The sequence below is a fragment of the Lissotriton helveticus genome, chromosome 5_1 (assembly GCF_964261635.1).
Source record: "Lissotriton helveticus chromosome 5_1, aLisHel1.1, whole genome shotgun sequence".
Taxonomy (NCBI): Eukaryota; Metazoa; Chordata; class Amphibia; order Caudata; family Salamandridae; genus Lissotriton; species Lissotriton helveticus.
In genome coordinates, this window is record NC_136065.1 from 1,934,689,744 (window position 1) to 1,934,706,987 (window position 17,244).

At 45.9% G+C, this 17,244-nt stretch overlaps 1 long non-coding RNA gene across 40 annotated transcripts in view; it reads right to left on the reverse strand.

Moving 5' to 3' along the window:
* Positions 1-17,244, reverse strand: part of LOC144756055 (uncharacterized) — a 1,542,626-nt gene that overhangs the window by 559,318 nt on the left and 966,064 nt on the right. For 5 of the 40 annotated variants that reach the window (XR_013595030.1, XR_013595018.1, XR_013595042.1 and 2 more), the window contains one exon: positions 13,673-13,743. The exons of the other annotated variants lie outside the window; for them this stretch is intronic. This is a non-coding gene — a long non-coding RNA (uncharacterized LOC144756055). The remainder of the gene's footprint in view (positions 1-13,672; positions 13,744-17,244) is intronic. 40 annotated transcript variants of the gene reach the window in all.

The following is a 17,244-nucleotide window of genomic DNA, read 5'->3' on the forward strand; positions in this document are numbered from 1 at the left end:
GTCTAACCACTGGCAGTCACTCGGGCGACACTCCAACCCATAAGTTCTTTTGCGCACCATGCCACCTCAGATTAGACCCAGCCAGATGCAAATCAGTCTTGCCCCTGCTCCTCATGGGAACAGTCCTGCCCAAATTGCCAGTCCTGGTCCTCCCTGAACCGAAACACAAGCAACCCAGGACTAGTTTCACACGGTTGCATCCTTATTGGGGCTCTTCAGTCGGGTCTAGTATAGTTCCAATGGTTCTATTTTTAGGTCGAGCCTGGGCAGCGCATGTGCTGTTCTGACTGACTGACTGACTATTTATAAAGTGCACTATTGCCGAGGCGTCTTGGCACTGAGATGTATGCAATCCGGGAGAAGTTAACAGATCTAAAGCTTGGTAAAGAGCCAAGTTTTTATCATTTTTCTAAAAAGAGTGCCACTAGATCGTAGTCGTATATGTACAAGTAGGGAGTTCCAGAGTTTAGCCGCTTGGAATGAGAAACCCTTTCCTCCCCACCTGATTCTTCTTATTTTGGGAATATGTACCAGTCCAGTGTTAGTGGACCTTAAACAGAGTAGTGGCACAAACTGGGGGAAAAGTAGTTGTAAATCCGCAGCACCTCCTCCATATAGGGCTTTATGCACTAGGCAAAGGGCCTTAAAATCCACTCACCGTCGAACTGAAAGCCAGTGGAGCTGCTTTATGCTAGCGGACGTAGGGTGATGTTGGGGTAGATCAAGCAATACCCGGGCGGCCGCATTTAGGAGTGACTAAAGTTTGGAAAATTGACTTGCGCCAGCTCCCAGGTACAGCGCGTTGCAATAGTCCACTCTCGACAGAACTAATGCTCCGATTACCGTTTTCCTTAATGAAAAAGGAATGAAAGGAAGAATTTTATGCAAGACTTTCAGCGTAAAGAAGCAGGCCGAAGACACTTGATTTATTTGTGGGGGGAGCGATAGATCTTTATCAATCAGGAAGCCTAGATTCCTGGCCTTGGACACAGGGACAGGGCATGTACCGGCTTCGGGGGGCCACTATAGTTGACTCCAAACCAAAGATTTCTGACCGAACTCTATAACCTCGGTTTTATCCCTATTAAGCTTTAAAAAGTTGGTGTTCATCCAGTGCCGTAAGGCAATTCGACGCTTTCGGTAACTGACACCACTAACTGGGTGTCATCCTCGTACAACACAAGCATAAGACCATGTTCTTTTATTAGTCTAGCTAGTGACGTGACGTAAAGATCAAACATAGTCAGGGACAAGGCCAATCCCTGGGGGACTCCACATGGGTGGTGGGACTTTCTTGACTGAAGTCCATCCGAGTGAATTAATTGTTTCCTAGATGCCAAGAATTATGTAAGTAAGGTTAGAGCCTGATCTCTAATGCCAGCAGTCTTCATCCTCTGCAACAAAACCGCATGGTTTACGGTGTCAAATGCTGTGGTTAGGTTTAGCAGTATAAGCAACGGCCCTACCCCTCCATCCATCAACTTGCGGATCTCTTCTGTCGCCATAATCAAGGCTGATTCAGTAGAGTGCCGCGCTCTAAAGCCATGCTGGGTGGTGTCAAGGACGTTATTCTGATCCAAATACTCCATCAATTCTGAGTTCATGGCTTTCTCCAAGATCTTAGAGGGCAGCGGGAGACAGGCTATTTGGCGATAGTTTTTGGCCTCCAAAGGATCAAGCTTGTTTTTTTTTTAGGATAGGTCTGATGCAAGCCTTTTTCCAAAGCAATGGAAAGACCCCTGGACTCGTAATCTCATTAAGTAAGGGGGTCAGGGAAGCACTGGCCTCCTCCACAGCCAGATGTGCAATGTAAGGGGGTCAGGGGTCAAGAGGGGACCCGGACTTAGTTTGTAACAAAGGGTCTGCAACTTGTTCTTCCCCTAATACTGAGAACTGTGATAGACTCCACGAAAGTGCCTTATCCTCCCGCACCTCTGTGCAGTTCTCCCCAGGGGCATCAGCTGTGTTCAGGAGTTCATTGTAGACTGTCTGAACTTTGTTTTGAAAGAAAACAGCCATTTTGTCTACAATGTTTTGGTCAGGAGCAAAAACAGTGTCCTGTGGGCACTTTGATAAGGCAGTCACAGTTTTAAATAATTCATTAGAGGAGTTACTGGCCTCCTGAATTTTAGAGGTAAAATTTACAGTTTTAGCTTGTTTTATAGCAATCTTGTATTCCTCTAAGGCTGTGTTATAGTCTTTTCTGTGTTCCATGCTGTAGTCGGATCTCCCAATACTTTCCTTTCATCTACATTTGACTTTGATTTGTCTGAGCTCAGCCGAGTACCAGAGTGATGTAACTTGCCATCTCCTAAGGTGCCTGGTCTCTTCCGGCGCCAGCGTGTTTACTGCCTGACTTAGCCAATTTTCAAAATTATCGGCTGCCGCATTGGAGTCTGCTATAGCTGGGGAGTTCTTCGCCAAGGCTATGATCAGATCATTTTTTTGGATTCATTTCCAAGGACGTGATTTAATCAGGGAAGGTCTGTTCCTGTGACAGCTGCTATTTGCTGAGATCTCAACATTGAAATAGTCTGCTGAGTGATCTGACCAAGGTACTGGTCGCACACTCTCCACTTCAATATGTTGATTGTTAGTAAACATACCATCCAGCGAGTGGCCCTCTTAATGGGTAGGCTCAGATATAATCTGACTCAGCCCATAGCTAGCCAGGTTATCAATCAGGCAGGGGTTGTCGGAGTCGTTATTTGCTTCTAAATGAAAGTTAAAGTGACCCAAAACTGTGAAGGTGGCAGTATCTAAGCATGATTCCAGAAAGGAGTGCAGTGACCTAATAAAAGAGGATCTCGTCCCTGGAGGCCTATAAATAAGTAGCCCCGGGAAGAGTTTGCGACTGTTATTTTTGACACTAAATGACATTGCCTCAGCTTCCAGCGTAGGTTCCGGCTCAATCTTCAACGTGTAGTGTGACAGGTGAATCAGCGCTATCCCCATCCCTCCCCCTTTTGCCCCTTCTCTGTCTACATGAGCTACCAAGTAGCCTGCCGAAACAGCCACGTTCCAATCCGGCTCGGAGGTACTGTTAGCCCAGGTTTCCGTAAGAAACACAAGATCAGGGTTTCCAACTTGTATCAAACATTCTAGGTCATACTTGTGTTTGATCAAAGACCTTGTGTGTAGGATGCAGCTAATAACATTGGGATCTTTGTGGTAAATGCCTTGAGTTCATTCATAAGATTGAGAGCCTCTTGTGTCTTGGGGAATATTATTGTCCAAGTTGGTGGGAGGCGTAACTCTCTCCCCACCCCTGGTGTTGTGTTTGGGTTGTGTGGAGAGATTCATGGCCGCCAGACCCGATGAATTGCATCGCCTAAGCCTGTAATTCAGTTGACCCAGCACTGACATTGCTTGAAGGCACTCACCACGATTAAGATCAATGAGTACCCTTCGCATGTAGGTATGCCTCAGAAAAAGGGCAGTGGTCCTGGCGCTGGTCGCTCTCCGGGCGCAGACGGATTTGCCTTCGGCGCGCCCGCTCTCTGCCCATATTTTGGCTTGTGTTTTTGTCCTTTGTAAATGCTGGTTCCTGATTCGGTAACCGAATTGTTAGTCCCTCCTTAGTACCGCCTTGTCTTCATTTGTAACCTCCCACGAGGGCTGGCCCTTTTACTTCAGTTGTTACACAGTCTGTGTTATTTACTCTGTAAGCACTATTTTCTTTAATGGGGTTTACCCTACTGCAGACACGACGTGCTTTTCTTATATTCAGTGCGCCATGCGCGCTTTCACTTTACAAGCAGCCGGGACAATTGTGGTCGCTTATTTCAATGCCAATAACTTAAACTCTCAAAAATGTGACACCTATTGCTTTACAATATTTTTTTTGTGGGTTGTTTCCAAGTGCCCCATGCTGCGCTTGCACTTAATGGAGGCCACAACCCTTTCTTTAGAAGCGGCTTTGGGGTGCTTGGAAACAAACAATATTTGCAATGTAATGAGTCTAACATTTGCGAGAATTTAAGCTATTGACATTTACAGTGCCAATATCTCAAAGGCTTGTAAATGCGAGACCTATTGCTTTGCAAATGCTTATTGTTTGGACTTTCAAGACCCACCAAAAATCGGCTCATGACCTTGGGAAACACTGCTCTAGTGAGCTATGCTCTATTAAATGGGGAGTGTTAGGAGTCAGACTAACATGCAATATATTGTATTGTAAATGGATTAATATAGTGCTTACCACCCCTGATGAGGTGTTTGTTGAAGTGCTTTTTCAACGAGTAGCACTCTACTACGGAAACCATAAAGTATTAGTGGTGAATTAGTATAGTGAAATATGACATTAATTTGAGTGGTCGACATGTCAGTCTGTTATTTGTATTGAGAAGGATAGTGGAGGAATAGAAGAGGGAAAAAGGTCTGTATTTATATAGCGATTGCTACTCCTGATAGGGCGTTGAAGTGCTTTTTCGTTGAGAAGCACGCTACTCCGGAACCCATAAAGTTTTTGTGGTGAATTAGAATAGTGAAATATAAAATTAATTTGAGTGGTGGATATGTTAGTCTGTTATTTGGAATGAAAAGGATAGTGAAGGGATAGAAGAGGGAAGGATTTAAATTTTGTTTTGTGGCTCATAGCAGTAGGAGGATGCTTGGGAAGAGTAAAAGGGAGGTGGAGGGGGAAGAGTCAGAGGGAAGGGTTTAGACAGGCTTGTTTTGCGGAATCGGAATAGAAAAAGAGGTATGAGATGATACAAGGAGGGGTCTAGAAAGAGTTATTTTGGGGTTCATGGTAGTGGTATGGGGTTTGGGATGAATGAGAGAGTGGAGGTAGAGGATATATTGATAGAGGTATAGGGTGAGACATAGGGAAGTGCATTGGAAAGAGTAGTAGAAAGAGGTTTGAGATGAGTCTGATAGTTGAGGTAGAGGATGTATTGAGAGCGGTATGGGGTGAGAAATAGGGTACTGCATTGGATATGCCGAATTAGAAGAAAAGTAAAAATGTATAGATCCATAAATACATGGTATATAGATGCATAAAGGAAGGTAGTATATGTAGTTTAAAGATGCATTAAATGAACTCCGGCTTTCAGGTGTTGTACTTTAAATTAATTTTATTTATTTATATATATTTTTTTGTAATTCAATAGTGAAGCAATTGTAGATAAGTAGTTATGATAAAAGATTTACTTATTTGTGCAGTCACTTATATACATGTTAAAACATCGAATAATGTAACTATCAGTAATGCACAAGTTAATTACTTGTGTAACGATATATCTGTAAGAGACAATAGTTAGTGATAGATTCCTTACCTTAGAATATCCCCAGGCATCAGGCTGGATCTGTAAAGTTTTCGTCGGCAGTAGCCCTGCGCGTCGATAGGCGTTGTCGTACGGCTCCGCGTACGTCGTTGGTGTGGTAGTCGCCGAGATGGCATCGCCGGAGCTACTTAGAAGCGTCCATGCGCGCTGACGTGAGTGCTGTACACGACTTTCCGCGCCAGGAACGCAGAGCCATGCAAGATACTGACCACTGGTGCATTGAAACTAGGCACTGAAAGGGATGACCTTAACCCTAGAAATCAGTTTGCAGAACGGGGAGAATCAGTGGGGCGGTAAGGAATCTATCACTAACTAATGTCTCTTACAGGTATATCGTTACACAAGTAAGTAACTTGTGCATCTGAAAGAGACATGTTAGTGATAGACTCCTTACCTTAGAATAGATACCACAGCAATACCAACCCTGGTGGTGGGTCTGCGAACCAAGATTACACCAGAAAGTCACGGAGAACAGAACGGCCAAAGAAGCCGTCCCTCCGGACTTGCCTGTCAAGGCAATGAAGCTTAGTAAAAGTGTGCAACAAGTCCCATGTGGCTGCCTGACAGATGTCTTGCAGGGGGACACCACGTCCCAATGCAGAAGTATCTGCTGTCGCACTGGTAGAATAGGCGCGCAACCCTACCGGAGGTTCCTTTTTAGCCAGAGAATAACAGGCTTTGATACACAAGATGACCCAGCGGGAGTGAAGAACCGGGTTATTTAAGACCCAGCGGCGCCAGGGGCATGCCCAAAGTCTTCGGGTTCACCTGTCTTAGAATACAGAGACACGGGACTCTTCGTGGTGGCGTCAAAGATCGAATTTATTGACTGCAGCCAGTAACAGAAGTCCTAGAAATCATCACGGTATGAGTTCTCAGGAGACTGCTCAATTTTACACAGCAAGTCATCCCTTTTTATGCCAAACATTATGCTTCAGGCAAACATTCCTTGTTTACAGTTTAACCAATCACCAACTAAAGTATCGCATGACGACAAACCCAGTTTTCAGTTGCCCAGCCCATGATCAATCATCGGTCAAACCCAACATTCTTCTTTAGACAGGTCAAACGGACCCATAATAAAAAAGGCTACAACCCAATCGTAAATAGACCATAAAGAAAGGAGCAGAAACAGGTGAGAGTAGGATAAGGCATATTTGTGTGCAATAAAACTTTTACGATGTCCTGTGCTCTGATCCTTAATCTTGATCAGCTAAAGGGCAGGAACTGGTTTAACAAGGTCAGCTTCAGGCAACAGGGTCAGTTCACTCAGGTCAAACAGGAGTCAGCACGAACTGGAGTTAAGGTGTACTTAAAAGACTTGTTCAGCCACAGTCATCGGCCTATGTGAGGGAAACCACAAAATGGCTGCCATACACAAAATGGAACCCAAGGGTTCAGAACGAAATCCCTAAATACGTAGTGAATCCATCAGTCTAACATGACGAAAACACTCATACTTGCCGCACTAACTAGTTATGGTTTGCTAATATCAAATTCATAACGAAACCATGACCTTTATGGAACGGGTTCAGAATTCACGGAACCTCAGGAGATAGTCCTCTTGTGTACTGCCCGGCATTTTTTGGTGCTTACGTAGCCAACAAAAAGCTGGTCATCCACCCGGAACTGTTGTGTGCGATTCAAGTAAAATGAAAAATAACTTTTTGGGTCCAGACAGTGGAGCCTCTCTTCCTCTCTGGAAGGGTGCGAAAAGAAAGTGGGCATGGTGATAGTTTGCTCAATGTGGAAAGCAGTGACAACCTTTGGCAAGAAGGAAGGACAAGTGTGAAGCACAACCTTGTCCGGATGAACCGACAGAAAAGGAGGCTTAGAGGAAAGAGCCTGGAGCTCACTCACACACGTAGCGGAGGTATTAAGCAGATACTGGGCACACGTGTAAGATAAATAGTACAGATACTACGATGTTTAACACATAAGAATTTAGGTCGACACCGGTGGAGTGAAAGATACGTTGTTTTTATGGAGATTTCTTTCTTTTTTTCAAAACATACAACGCCAGCCGACACGTGTTTCGTCAACAGGAGAGATCCTGTGCCTCTTCAGGGCTGTAAGTGCGTGATGTGGATCTTTAAACCGGTGATAATTCCAACCCGGTCAACGGGTAAAACTTAAGGTCGTAGGTACGGTAATGGCAGGGTGGAGAAGTGGAAAACAGACCGGTGCATCTGTGCACGAAGGACCTGGGGTAATCAGGTCGCGTCAAGGCTTGTCTCCGGCACTTACAGCCCTGAAGAGTCACAGGATCTCTCCTGTTGACGAAACACGTGTCGGCTGGTGTTGTATGTTTTGAAAAAAGAAAGAAATCTCCATAAAACAACATATCTTTCACTCCACCGGTGTCGACCTAAATTCTTATGTGTTAAACATCGTAGTATCTGTACTATTTATCTTACACGTGTGCCCAGTATCTACTTAATGTGTTTTTCTAGTTCCAAGGTCTTGACCTTGGCTCTGGTGTGAGGTTTAGGGTTTTTCCTCAATACTGGCTGCACTGTGAGACATTTGACTACCCTATCATTCACCGACCCACCATTAACACTACTGTTAGAGCGCCAACGTCCTGTTTTCCTTTAAACCCTTCGCAGGTCTTCTACACCTAGAGGAGGTGATGGCAACCAGGAAAGCAGTCTTCAAAGTTAATAAACGATTAGGACAGTTGTGAACCAGCTCAAAAGGAGCGCACATCAGAAAAGTAAGAACCAGATTCAAGTCCAACTGCGGCACCACAAATGGAATAGGAGGGAAAATGTGAGTAATGCCTTTGAGAAATCTATTTACAACAAGGGACTTTAAAAGAGAGGGCTGATCAGGGAGCCAGAGAAAAGCCGAAAGCAGAAAGATAGCCCTTAATAGTGCCCAGAGCAGAGCCCTGCTGGGCCAGAGAAAAAAGGAACAAAAGAACTTCTGAAAGAGAGGCAGAGAGGGGATCCACGGACTTTGCTGTGCACCATACCACAAATTTGTTCCGCCTGCAGGCGTATACCAATTTAGTGGTGGGACGCCCGGCTGCCAGAATGATATCACAGACTTCGGGAGGCAAGTCAAAAGGAATCAACTGTCGCCGTTCAATCTCCAAGGTGAAGGCTGGACAGGTTCGGGGGGAGTACCGTCCCCTGCTGCAAAGAGGCAGTCAGATTGGGGATCCATGCTCATACTGAGTAGCTTGGGATACCAAACACTTCGAGCCCAGTTTTGGACCACAAGAATGACTTGGGCCCGGCTGATCTTCAGCACTCTGGGTAGAAGTGGTATAGGCGGAAAGGCGTACAATCGACCGCAGCTCCACTCGTGACAAAAAGCATCGCTGAGCAAGTACCGCCTTGGAAAGGCGCAGAAGTGATGACATGGGGCGTTCTCTTCGGTGGCAAATAGATCTAACCAAGGCTCGCCCCACTGTTGAAAGAGACCTTGCATCACCTCCGAGTGAAGACACCATTCCTGATCCACCAGGCACCGGCGGCTAAGTTCGTCCGCCCTGGCGTTCAAAGAACCTGCCTTGTGTTGAACCATCAAGGAAATGCCTTGACGTTCCAGCCATGTCCAGAGGCGCAGGGCCTCCTGACATAGGATCCACGACCCCACCCCGCCTTGTTTGTTGCAATACCACATGGCGGTGGTGTTGTCTGTGAACACCTGTACCACCTTCCCCTTGACAGACGGATGGAAGGCTTTCAGTGCAATAAGGATTGCTCGAAGCTCCAGAAGGTTAATATGGAGCCGGGACTCCGCCGGAGACCAGAGGCCTCTGATCTTCATCTCTTCCATGTGGCCCCGCATCCCAGGAGGGAAGAATCCGTCACCACTGTGTGCTATTGCTGGGGAAGGGAGAGGGGTCTGCCACTGACCCAATGCTGATTCGTGAGCCACCACTGCAATTGTTGTGCAGTGCCCTCCGAGATCTGGACATAGTCGGACAGGTTCCACTGATGCTGCGCCCACTGGAACTTCAGGTCCCACTGCAGAGCCCGAATATGCCATCTGGCATGGTTGGTTAGCAGGATGCAGGAGGCCATGAGGCCCAGCAGCCTCAAGGTCGTCTTGACCGAAACCCAGGATAAGGGCTGAAAGATCGGAATCATAGCTCGAATGTCCCAGACTCGCTGTTCGGGAGGATAAACCCGAAACTGCGCAGTGTCCAGAACTACTCCAATCAAGAGGAGTTTCTGAGAGGGAATCAGGTGCGATTTTGGCACATTGATGGAGAACCCCTGCAAATGAAGTAGGTCGGCCGTAGTCTGGACGTGGCCGTAGTCTGTTTGGGGCGAGCCTTTGACAACCAGTCGTCGAGATAGGGGAAGACTGAAACCCTTAATCTGCGCAGATGAGCTGTGGCCATCACTTTGGTGAACACCAGAGAGGTGCTGGTAAGGCGTCGGAATCGGCGTCAGTCGACATCCTTCCGGCACCGTCTCCACATCGGGGAGGAAGCCAAGGACGTCGTCGTCGATGTCGTTGGAGGTCGTACAGGGCCCACCACCATAGACAGGGATCCGTGCCTGGATCCATGGAGGTCTCTCGGCGTCGAGACCGAAGTCGCCGGCGACGTCGAAGCACGTGGACCCCCAGTGGGGCCCATGGGGAACGAAGGCACACCGGCAGAGCCGGACGGCCTGAAGACACGTGCCATGGCTGACAGAAACTCCTCCAGCTGGGCCGGAGTCGCCGATGGACCCAGAAAGGGCGGGTAGGCCATCCGCAATTGCAGAGGCTCTGCCGGAGATGCGGAGGGTGCCACCCGCACGGCGTGACCGGCTAGGGGAAGGCGAAGAGCGACGGCGCTTTTTCGACTTCTTGTGCTTCGCCTTACCGGATTCCAAGTGCAAAGACTTCGAATGGTGGTGATGGCTTCGCGGCCGGTCCCTTGACCTCCCAGGGACCAGGACCTGGAACGGCACAGAGCCAATTCACGGGCTCTAGCCACTTTCTCGGAGTCATGGTCGTGCCCCAGGCAGTAGAGACACTCACGGTGCGGGTCCGTCACTGACATCCTGCGTTGACTGTCCGCGCAAGACTTAAAACTGGGCATCCCCAAAAACTCAGTCAAAAAATGACTGGGGGTACTGCTCTCTCCAGATGCACTTGCTGGCACGGAAAAAGAAAGAACTGAAGTCAGCGCACATGGGCACGTCTAAGTAGCTCCAGGGACGTCATCTCGGCGACTACGACGTACGAGGGGCCATACAACGACACCTACCAACACGCAGGGGTACTGCTGACGAAAACTTTCTGGATCCAGTCTGACGCCTGGGGATATTCTAAGCAAAGGAATCTATCAATAAAGTGTCTCTTTCAGATATGTACATTTGTTATGCAGAACAAAAGGATGTCTATATTTTTAAAAAACTATTATTCTACATGTTTCCACAAAGCAATACACATATCTAGGTACATATCTATAGTACAATAAATGCTTATATACAGAGGGATATGCTGTATATTTCTATTTTTGTATGGTGGTTGTGTGAGAAAGAGCCAACTCTTGAATAGTTTTCTGAAGATTAGGTGGTTATCCGTGGATCTTATATTGGGGTAAAGAGTTCCATAGTTTGGCTGCTTGAACAGAGAAGGATGTGCCACCCATGTTTTTTTCTTGTACATTGGGATTTTAAGGCGTTGTGCCACTCTAGAGCAGAGGTTCCTTTGTTGAATGTGTTTGGTGATTTTATTCCAGATAAAGTGCGGTCCTATTCCATGTATCGCTTTGTGGGTGATACAAAGCAGCTTGAATGTGGATCTTCTGGCAACCGGTAACCAATGTAGGGCTCTCAAGGCAGGGGAGATGAAGTCTTACGGTTTAAAATGTAAGAATAGTCTGGCAGCCCAGTTCTGAATCCTTGTGGTCTTTTCATGGTTATTAAAGGTGATCCATGGTAGAGGCTATAGCCGTAATCGAGGTTGGACAGAACAAGGGGGATGGTAGCCTGGACCTTGTGTGGAAATCCCAAATGGTGGAAGATTTGTTGCAGAGTTTTTATAGTAACAAATCTTGATTCTGCTAGTTTGAGCACTTGGGCATTCATTGATAGCTTGAAGTCCATGGTCATTCCAAGGTTTCTTACTTCCTTTAATACTTTAGGAGGTGTTCCCAGAGCATCAGGCCATGAGGTGAGCCGGTCATAATGTTTCCAGTTGCCATATGTGAGTATTTCCGTTTTGGAAGCATTCAATTTGAGATGGCTCCACGTCATCCATTGATCCACGGCTCTGAGACATCTGAAAATTGGTGAGTTTCCAATGTCTTTGGGGCATTCCAGTTGAAGGAGTATTTGAGTGTCATGTGCACAGTTATAGCATGTGAGGTGAAATGAATAGATCAGCGTTGGTATTGACTTCATGTAGATGTTGAAAAGCATGGGCGAGATGATAGAGCGTTGAGGGTCCCCTGTTTTTGTGAAGTACAGTTTGAACAATAAAGGGGGCGTATGGATGACATTAGTTCTATTGCTAAGGTAGGATGTGATCCAGTCAAGAACAGTCCCCTCTATCCCTGCTTCGTAGAGTCTTTGTATTAGAGTGTCATGGTCAACTATGTCAAAGGCAGCCGAGCGGTCCGAGAGAAGAAGTGCAGCAACCCGTTGCGGTCAACTGTGTGCTTCAGGTAATCCCAGATGGCACGGGATGGAGTCCCGTTTGGAAGTCCAGAGGTATGTCATTATCTTCAATTAATTGTAACATCTGGGCGAATACTGCTCTTTCCATCAGTTTGCCCAGGAAAGGTCCAATCGTAATCAGTCTGCTGTAGGTGTCTGGGTTCAGTGGTTCCAAGTTTGTTTCCTTCAGCAATGGGCGTATGTCGGACTTTTTGAGTTCGTCTGGAAATGAGGATGTTAGAAGAATTGTCTTGAAGGTTTGGGGTGGGTACGGGTCAGAAGGGTTGCCGCAGGCCTGCTTGCTTTGAGCAGGTCCATATATTCCTCGTATGAAATGTGTTAGAAGGAACTGAGAGGCTGGATAGATTATTCTTGGATTGTTGTTTTGGAAGAGGGCTAGCCCTGGTGCTCTGTCTGTGTTTTAAGTATGAGTCCAACTTGTCTGCTATGGCTATGTAATGATTTGCCTGTTTGTCTGTAAAATCTTGAGCAATGGGATGAGTGCCTTCTAGGCAATTTGGTTTCTAAATTCATTGAGAATTTTATAGAATTCTTTATTTGCACGTTTAGCATTTTGAATTCTGTCTGAATAGTATCTTTTCTTAGCTTTTTTGATAGCTGACTTGTATAATCTGTGGAGAAACTCCCGACACACAGCGCTTGGCTACACGGAATATGGTGCATACTGGGTATGAAAATTCAGACTCCTAACCTGGCAGCCATCAGGAGCTGAGAGAACCGCACATTAGGCTTTTTTCTGCAGAATTTTACAAATGAACCTGCCCATAGTACCTACACTTGTTGCGATTGATGGTCCCAAGTGATGAGGCGCGGAAACGGCAGGAAGGTGATAGGTCACGTGACATAGGAGGATCGAACAATGCTCTAAACATTATTCGGGAGAAAGGATGGGGGAGTGGAAGAGAGAGGGGGGAATATTTGGGGCAAGGTTTGGCTGTTTATGTTTATTTTATTCCTGAGACTTTTGTCTTCCCGCCCCCCTTGAGATGGGACCCTACTTCATAACGTATGTCTGTATCATTTAACAGTGGAATAATAGCAAAAAAAGATTTGAACCATAAAGCAAACACACTGCCCTAATTCTATCTGCTTCACCAAGTCGAATCATTGTCTTCTACCTCAAATCAACATCTTACATCTAAGTCCAATCAGTCCATCATCTGCACCACATTAAGTAATTGTTCCTCCAATGCAAAGGATCATCTCCTTTCTCTCAGTAAACCCTTTCCCTCATTACCTTAAAAGTAAGCAATTTAAGTGTAATTCTTTGCCCCGCTCTCCCAACTCAGATCAACTCAACCCCTTTGAAGTCAGAGATACACACTTCTCTTCTACTAAGTGACCCCCCTGAGCCACCAGCTGTTTTTTACCAAATCTATCCTTCTACTCCATGCTCTATTTTCAGTCACTAATCACCGTCCAAATTCACCCTAATGCACAACCTCCTCTACTAAATTTCCCTTCTCCTAAACTCAATCTCTTGTACAACTCATTCCCCAAACAAATGTAAACTTTCATAGCAACAGACATAGATCCTCAGTGTTGGGCAGACATTCTACTGTCAAGATCAAACCTCCTGCATTTGTGCTATTGCGTGTATGCACAATTTATTTGGGTGCTTTTAGATCATCAACATCCTCCACATATAGCCACCCCTTTTTCATGTATTCACCATAACCTTTACCATTAGGATTCCAGTTAGACAGTGTTGAGAGCTCTAAAGACAATCCCCTTGGTCCCCTTCCTTACCATGCTCCCTTGCTGTGCAGCATGAAGGTTGGAGGTTTTTCAAGCACCCAAGTTTGCTTTCATACTGTTATCTGCAGATGATAGTAAATGGAACATACCCCAAATCAGTATGCATGCACTATGGTTGGTATTTTACTACATAAAATTATTTATTTTCCATAATCTGCCTACAAAATATATGTATCAAAATGATCATAATTATCATTAAGAATTCAGTAATGTTTTGGATTATTTAATGGTATTTTGACTACTGGAAAGAATTCACTGTATAATAAAATAGGGTGTTATATACTTATTTTTCTATTTGTTATTAATTAGTTCCCCACCAAAATAAAAGTACCCTTGAGCCATTTATTGCAATCACTGTGTGAACACTGCCAAAGGGCGCTACAGCATTTTCAACAAAGGAAAAGGAATTACAAGTAAAAAAGTAATCTAGAACCATACCAATTTACAAGGGTCGTATGTGTAGAAATATGTACAAATGGCAGTGTAGAGTAAATAAAAAGAGAAATGTACATGGTGTGGAAACAAAATGGTTATCAGGACAATGAATAAACAAAGAGAAGTTTCTAGCATGAGGGTACTCCTCTCACAAGTAGTAAAGAAAAGAGGCGGGGGTGTTGTGTGAGGTTTAGAGCTCCGAGTGAATTTTCCCGATTCATGGCCTTATATAGGTAAAATTCACATTACCCTTATATAGGCATAGAAATCAATCTATTAGTTAGACATAGCCCATGCAGACCAAATACAGGCATGGCTACTTCCACCCGTACAAAACGTCACAACGATTTCTTGGAAAATCTGCTTAAGGAACTTCCCCTTGCTTGAATATTGATTTGTCCAAGAACCCATGTACTTTGCAAAGAACAACTATTCCCTAGGGGTTCTTTCCTGACGGTATTATGCCCGACTTTACGTCAATCTATTGCATTCCTAAACACCTTCAAGGTATAAATATACCTTCACTTGCTATAGCAAACTTCGGTGGTTCGTAGCAGTGCGACTATCTACTTGCCCGACGCAGCTGGCTACAGCAAGTACCAAAGGAAGCCGACCCTCCAGCTGACGCACTGATCAAGAGGCGGTCTTTCTCTCGCCGAGAATCCAGATCCGGTGTTTCCAAGCTCCCCTTGCGGGATGTTGGGAAATTGAGTCTTGAGACAGAGATACCAGACCTCCTTCATTCTAAACCAAGGTATGGAGCTGATTAGACCCTAGAGAAACCTTTGGTAGATTCTTGGCAACAACAACTAAACCTATGCTACACAATACTTACTTCTTCCCGCGTACTATACTTAGGTTAGGTACATTGGGGTAGGCGTATTTAGAAGCACCAGTTGAGTATTTTTAGTCAATGTTATTTATGTATGTATTTGTATATGGCTTAGAACCCATACAATGCTTTTACAGTATTATTTTATAATACTATTCTCGCTGTACGCATTATACTTTGCAGTCTGCTTAACTATTGTAGCAGTTCACTTCTCTTGAATGAGAAAGATGACTGTTCAATAAACCTTTTTATTGAAAACGCCTGTCTCTCTATTTCTCCACAAGCTCTGTTGAAACGAAGCATGCACGATTGACTGAGTGAAATACTTATCTATTGTTTCCATGACTCTAGAGATATAATTCCTATTCTTGGGAAACAAAGTTGTCATGTTTATGCGGTTATCAGAAACTAATCCCTTTTTGTGAATTCGAGAAAGTTTCTAGTGACCTCTGAGCTAGCTGGCACTCACTATTAAGTTTAGTATATTCGATAGAGACCTAGTTGGCCCCAGTCCTACGTCTAATCTATAGGATATATTATTCCTATGCGCGGAGCCTATTGGGAATATAGGAACTATACTATAGGGGGTACAGCATACCACTGAATGAAGTAAGAAAACGTGATAGATAGTGCCCTAGGAACAACCAGTGAAATCAAGGGGTTAAAAATTACGACAATGGGCAGATAACAGAAGGGTCATCCAGGAGGTGGAAATGAAACTTACTATATTAAGATGAAGCATGTGAGAAGTTGGCCTGGTAGGGGATGTTTCCAATTCTGGAACCACCTACTACCTGACCAAACAATCCCTTATGGTGTCTGGTTGTAAGTCAACCTTATTAGACAAGCTATCCTAGGGGTAGCATGGACTAAGCAGCCTAAAGGCTTAACTTAAGAGGTCGTGTTAAGCGAGCTGTTTTACCACATACAATCCTGTAATATCAAATGAAAGGACACCACACAAGTATATATTATAAAAATGTATGTGTTTATTACTAAAAACAATCCCCAGTATTCTTTATGAATAAAGGGGCACAAGCGTTAAATCAAAAGCACTGTTTAAACATACAAGTTGCACAATTATGGATGAGGGCGGGTGGCCACTCAAACCATATACTAAACAAGTGGTATAAGAGAGGCCACTCGAACAGTGGTTAGGCCTAGGGCCTAGGGAATCGCTGGGAGCAGTCAGGACAAGCAATGCTGAAGTCGGGAATGGCCCTCGGGATTCGGGAGATGTGCGGAAAGCGCACGCATGCACCAATGTTAACCAATGGTGCGTAAAAGTCATAAAGTTAAAGTTTAAGGACACTTCCGCTGGACCTAGAGGAACAAAACTTAACACACAGACCCTAGAGATGTGCACCAGTGTGGGAACACCGGCGGAGCAAAGTTACCTCACCCACAGGAAGTGGGTGCACAGGGTCGAAGTGGCGTCGGGTTTTGACACGCAGGCTCTTGGTGCTTGAAGCTGAAAGGGCTGCAGGCGGGTTAAAGATGAAGTGTCCGGTGGAGTCCAAGGGTGGACTCAAGTTGTAGAGTACCTGAAAGCAGAGGGGACAGAGTCTGGGTCACTCAGCAGTGACCAGGGTGGAACCAGGACGGAACCAGGCAATGTCGGGCGCAATCAGGTGGTCGTCGAGGAGCTTCTCTCCGCTGTCACGTGGGCTCTGGGGCATCTGCGACGTCCAGGAGCAGGTCACGATCTGTCCCACGCAGGCTCTCACCGTCGGTGCAGTCGGCTTCAAGTTTGGAGCAAACAAGCCTTGGCAAGAGCAATCCACGCGGGATCGGAAGATTGCTTCTCACTCGGACCAGGAAGGTCAGAGTCGGGGCTCCTTTTCAGGGGAGCTGGTGTGGATCTGGAGCAACCAGATTCACGAGTCTTCTTAGGTAGTTCGTCGGCACAGGGACCACTAGCCAGCTGGCAAGTGACCGGGCCAACGCGTTGAGCCAAATAGAGCCAAAGGGCCCCACGCAGCACTCGTCGAGTGTGGAGGGCTGAACTTCGGCTCAGGAGCAGCTCAGGGTGGGGGCTTCTCAAACCCCGGTGCACAGCTTCGAGGGTCACTCGTGGGCTGCACGGTCAGCGTCTCGTGGTCAATTCAAGATGGCGTGCCCCACGCTTCCGGTCGCCTCCACGGGTCTCAGCTCTGCAGGGACTGTGGATCGGGCTGTTGGAAGGCAGGCAAGCTTGATCTCGTCGGTCTCAGTCGCTCGAGTTCCGGCGGGAACTGCAACTAAGTAGACGTCGAGGGCTGGATGGTGCCTGCTGCTGCAGGGTGGTCACTCCTTG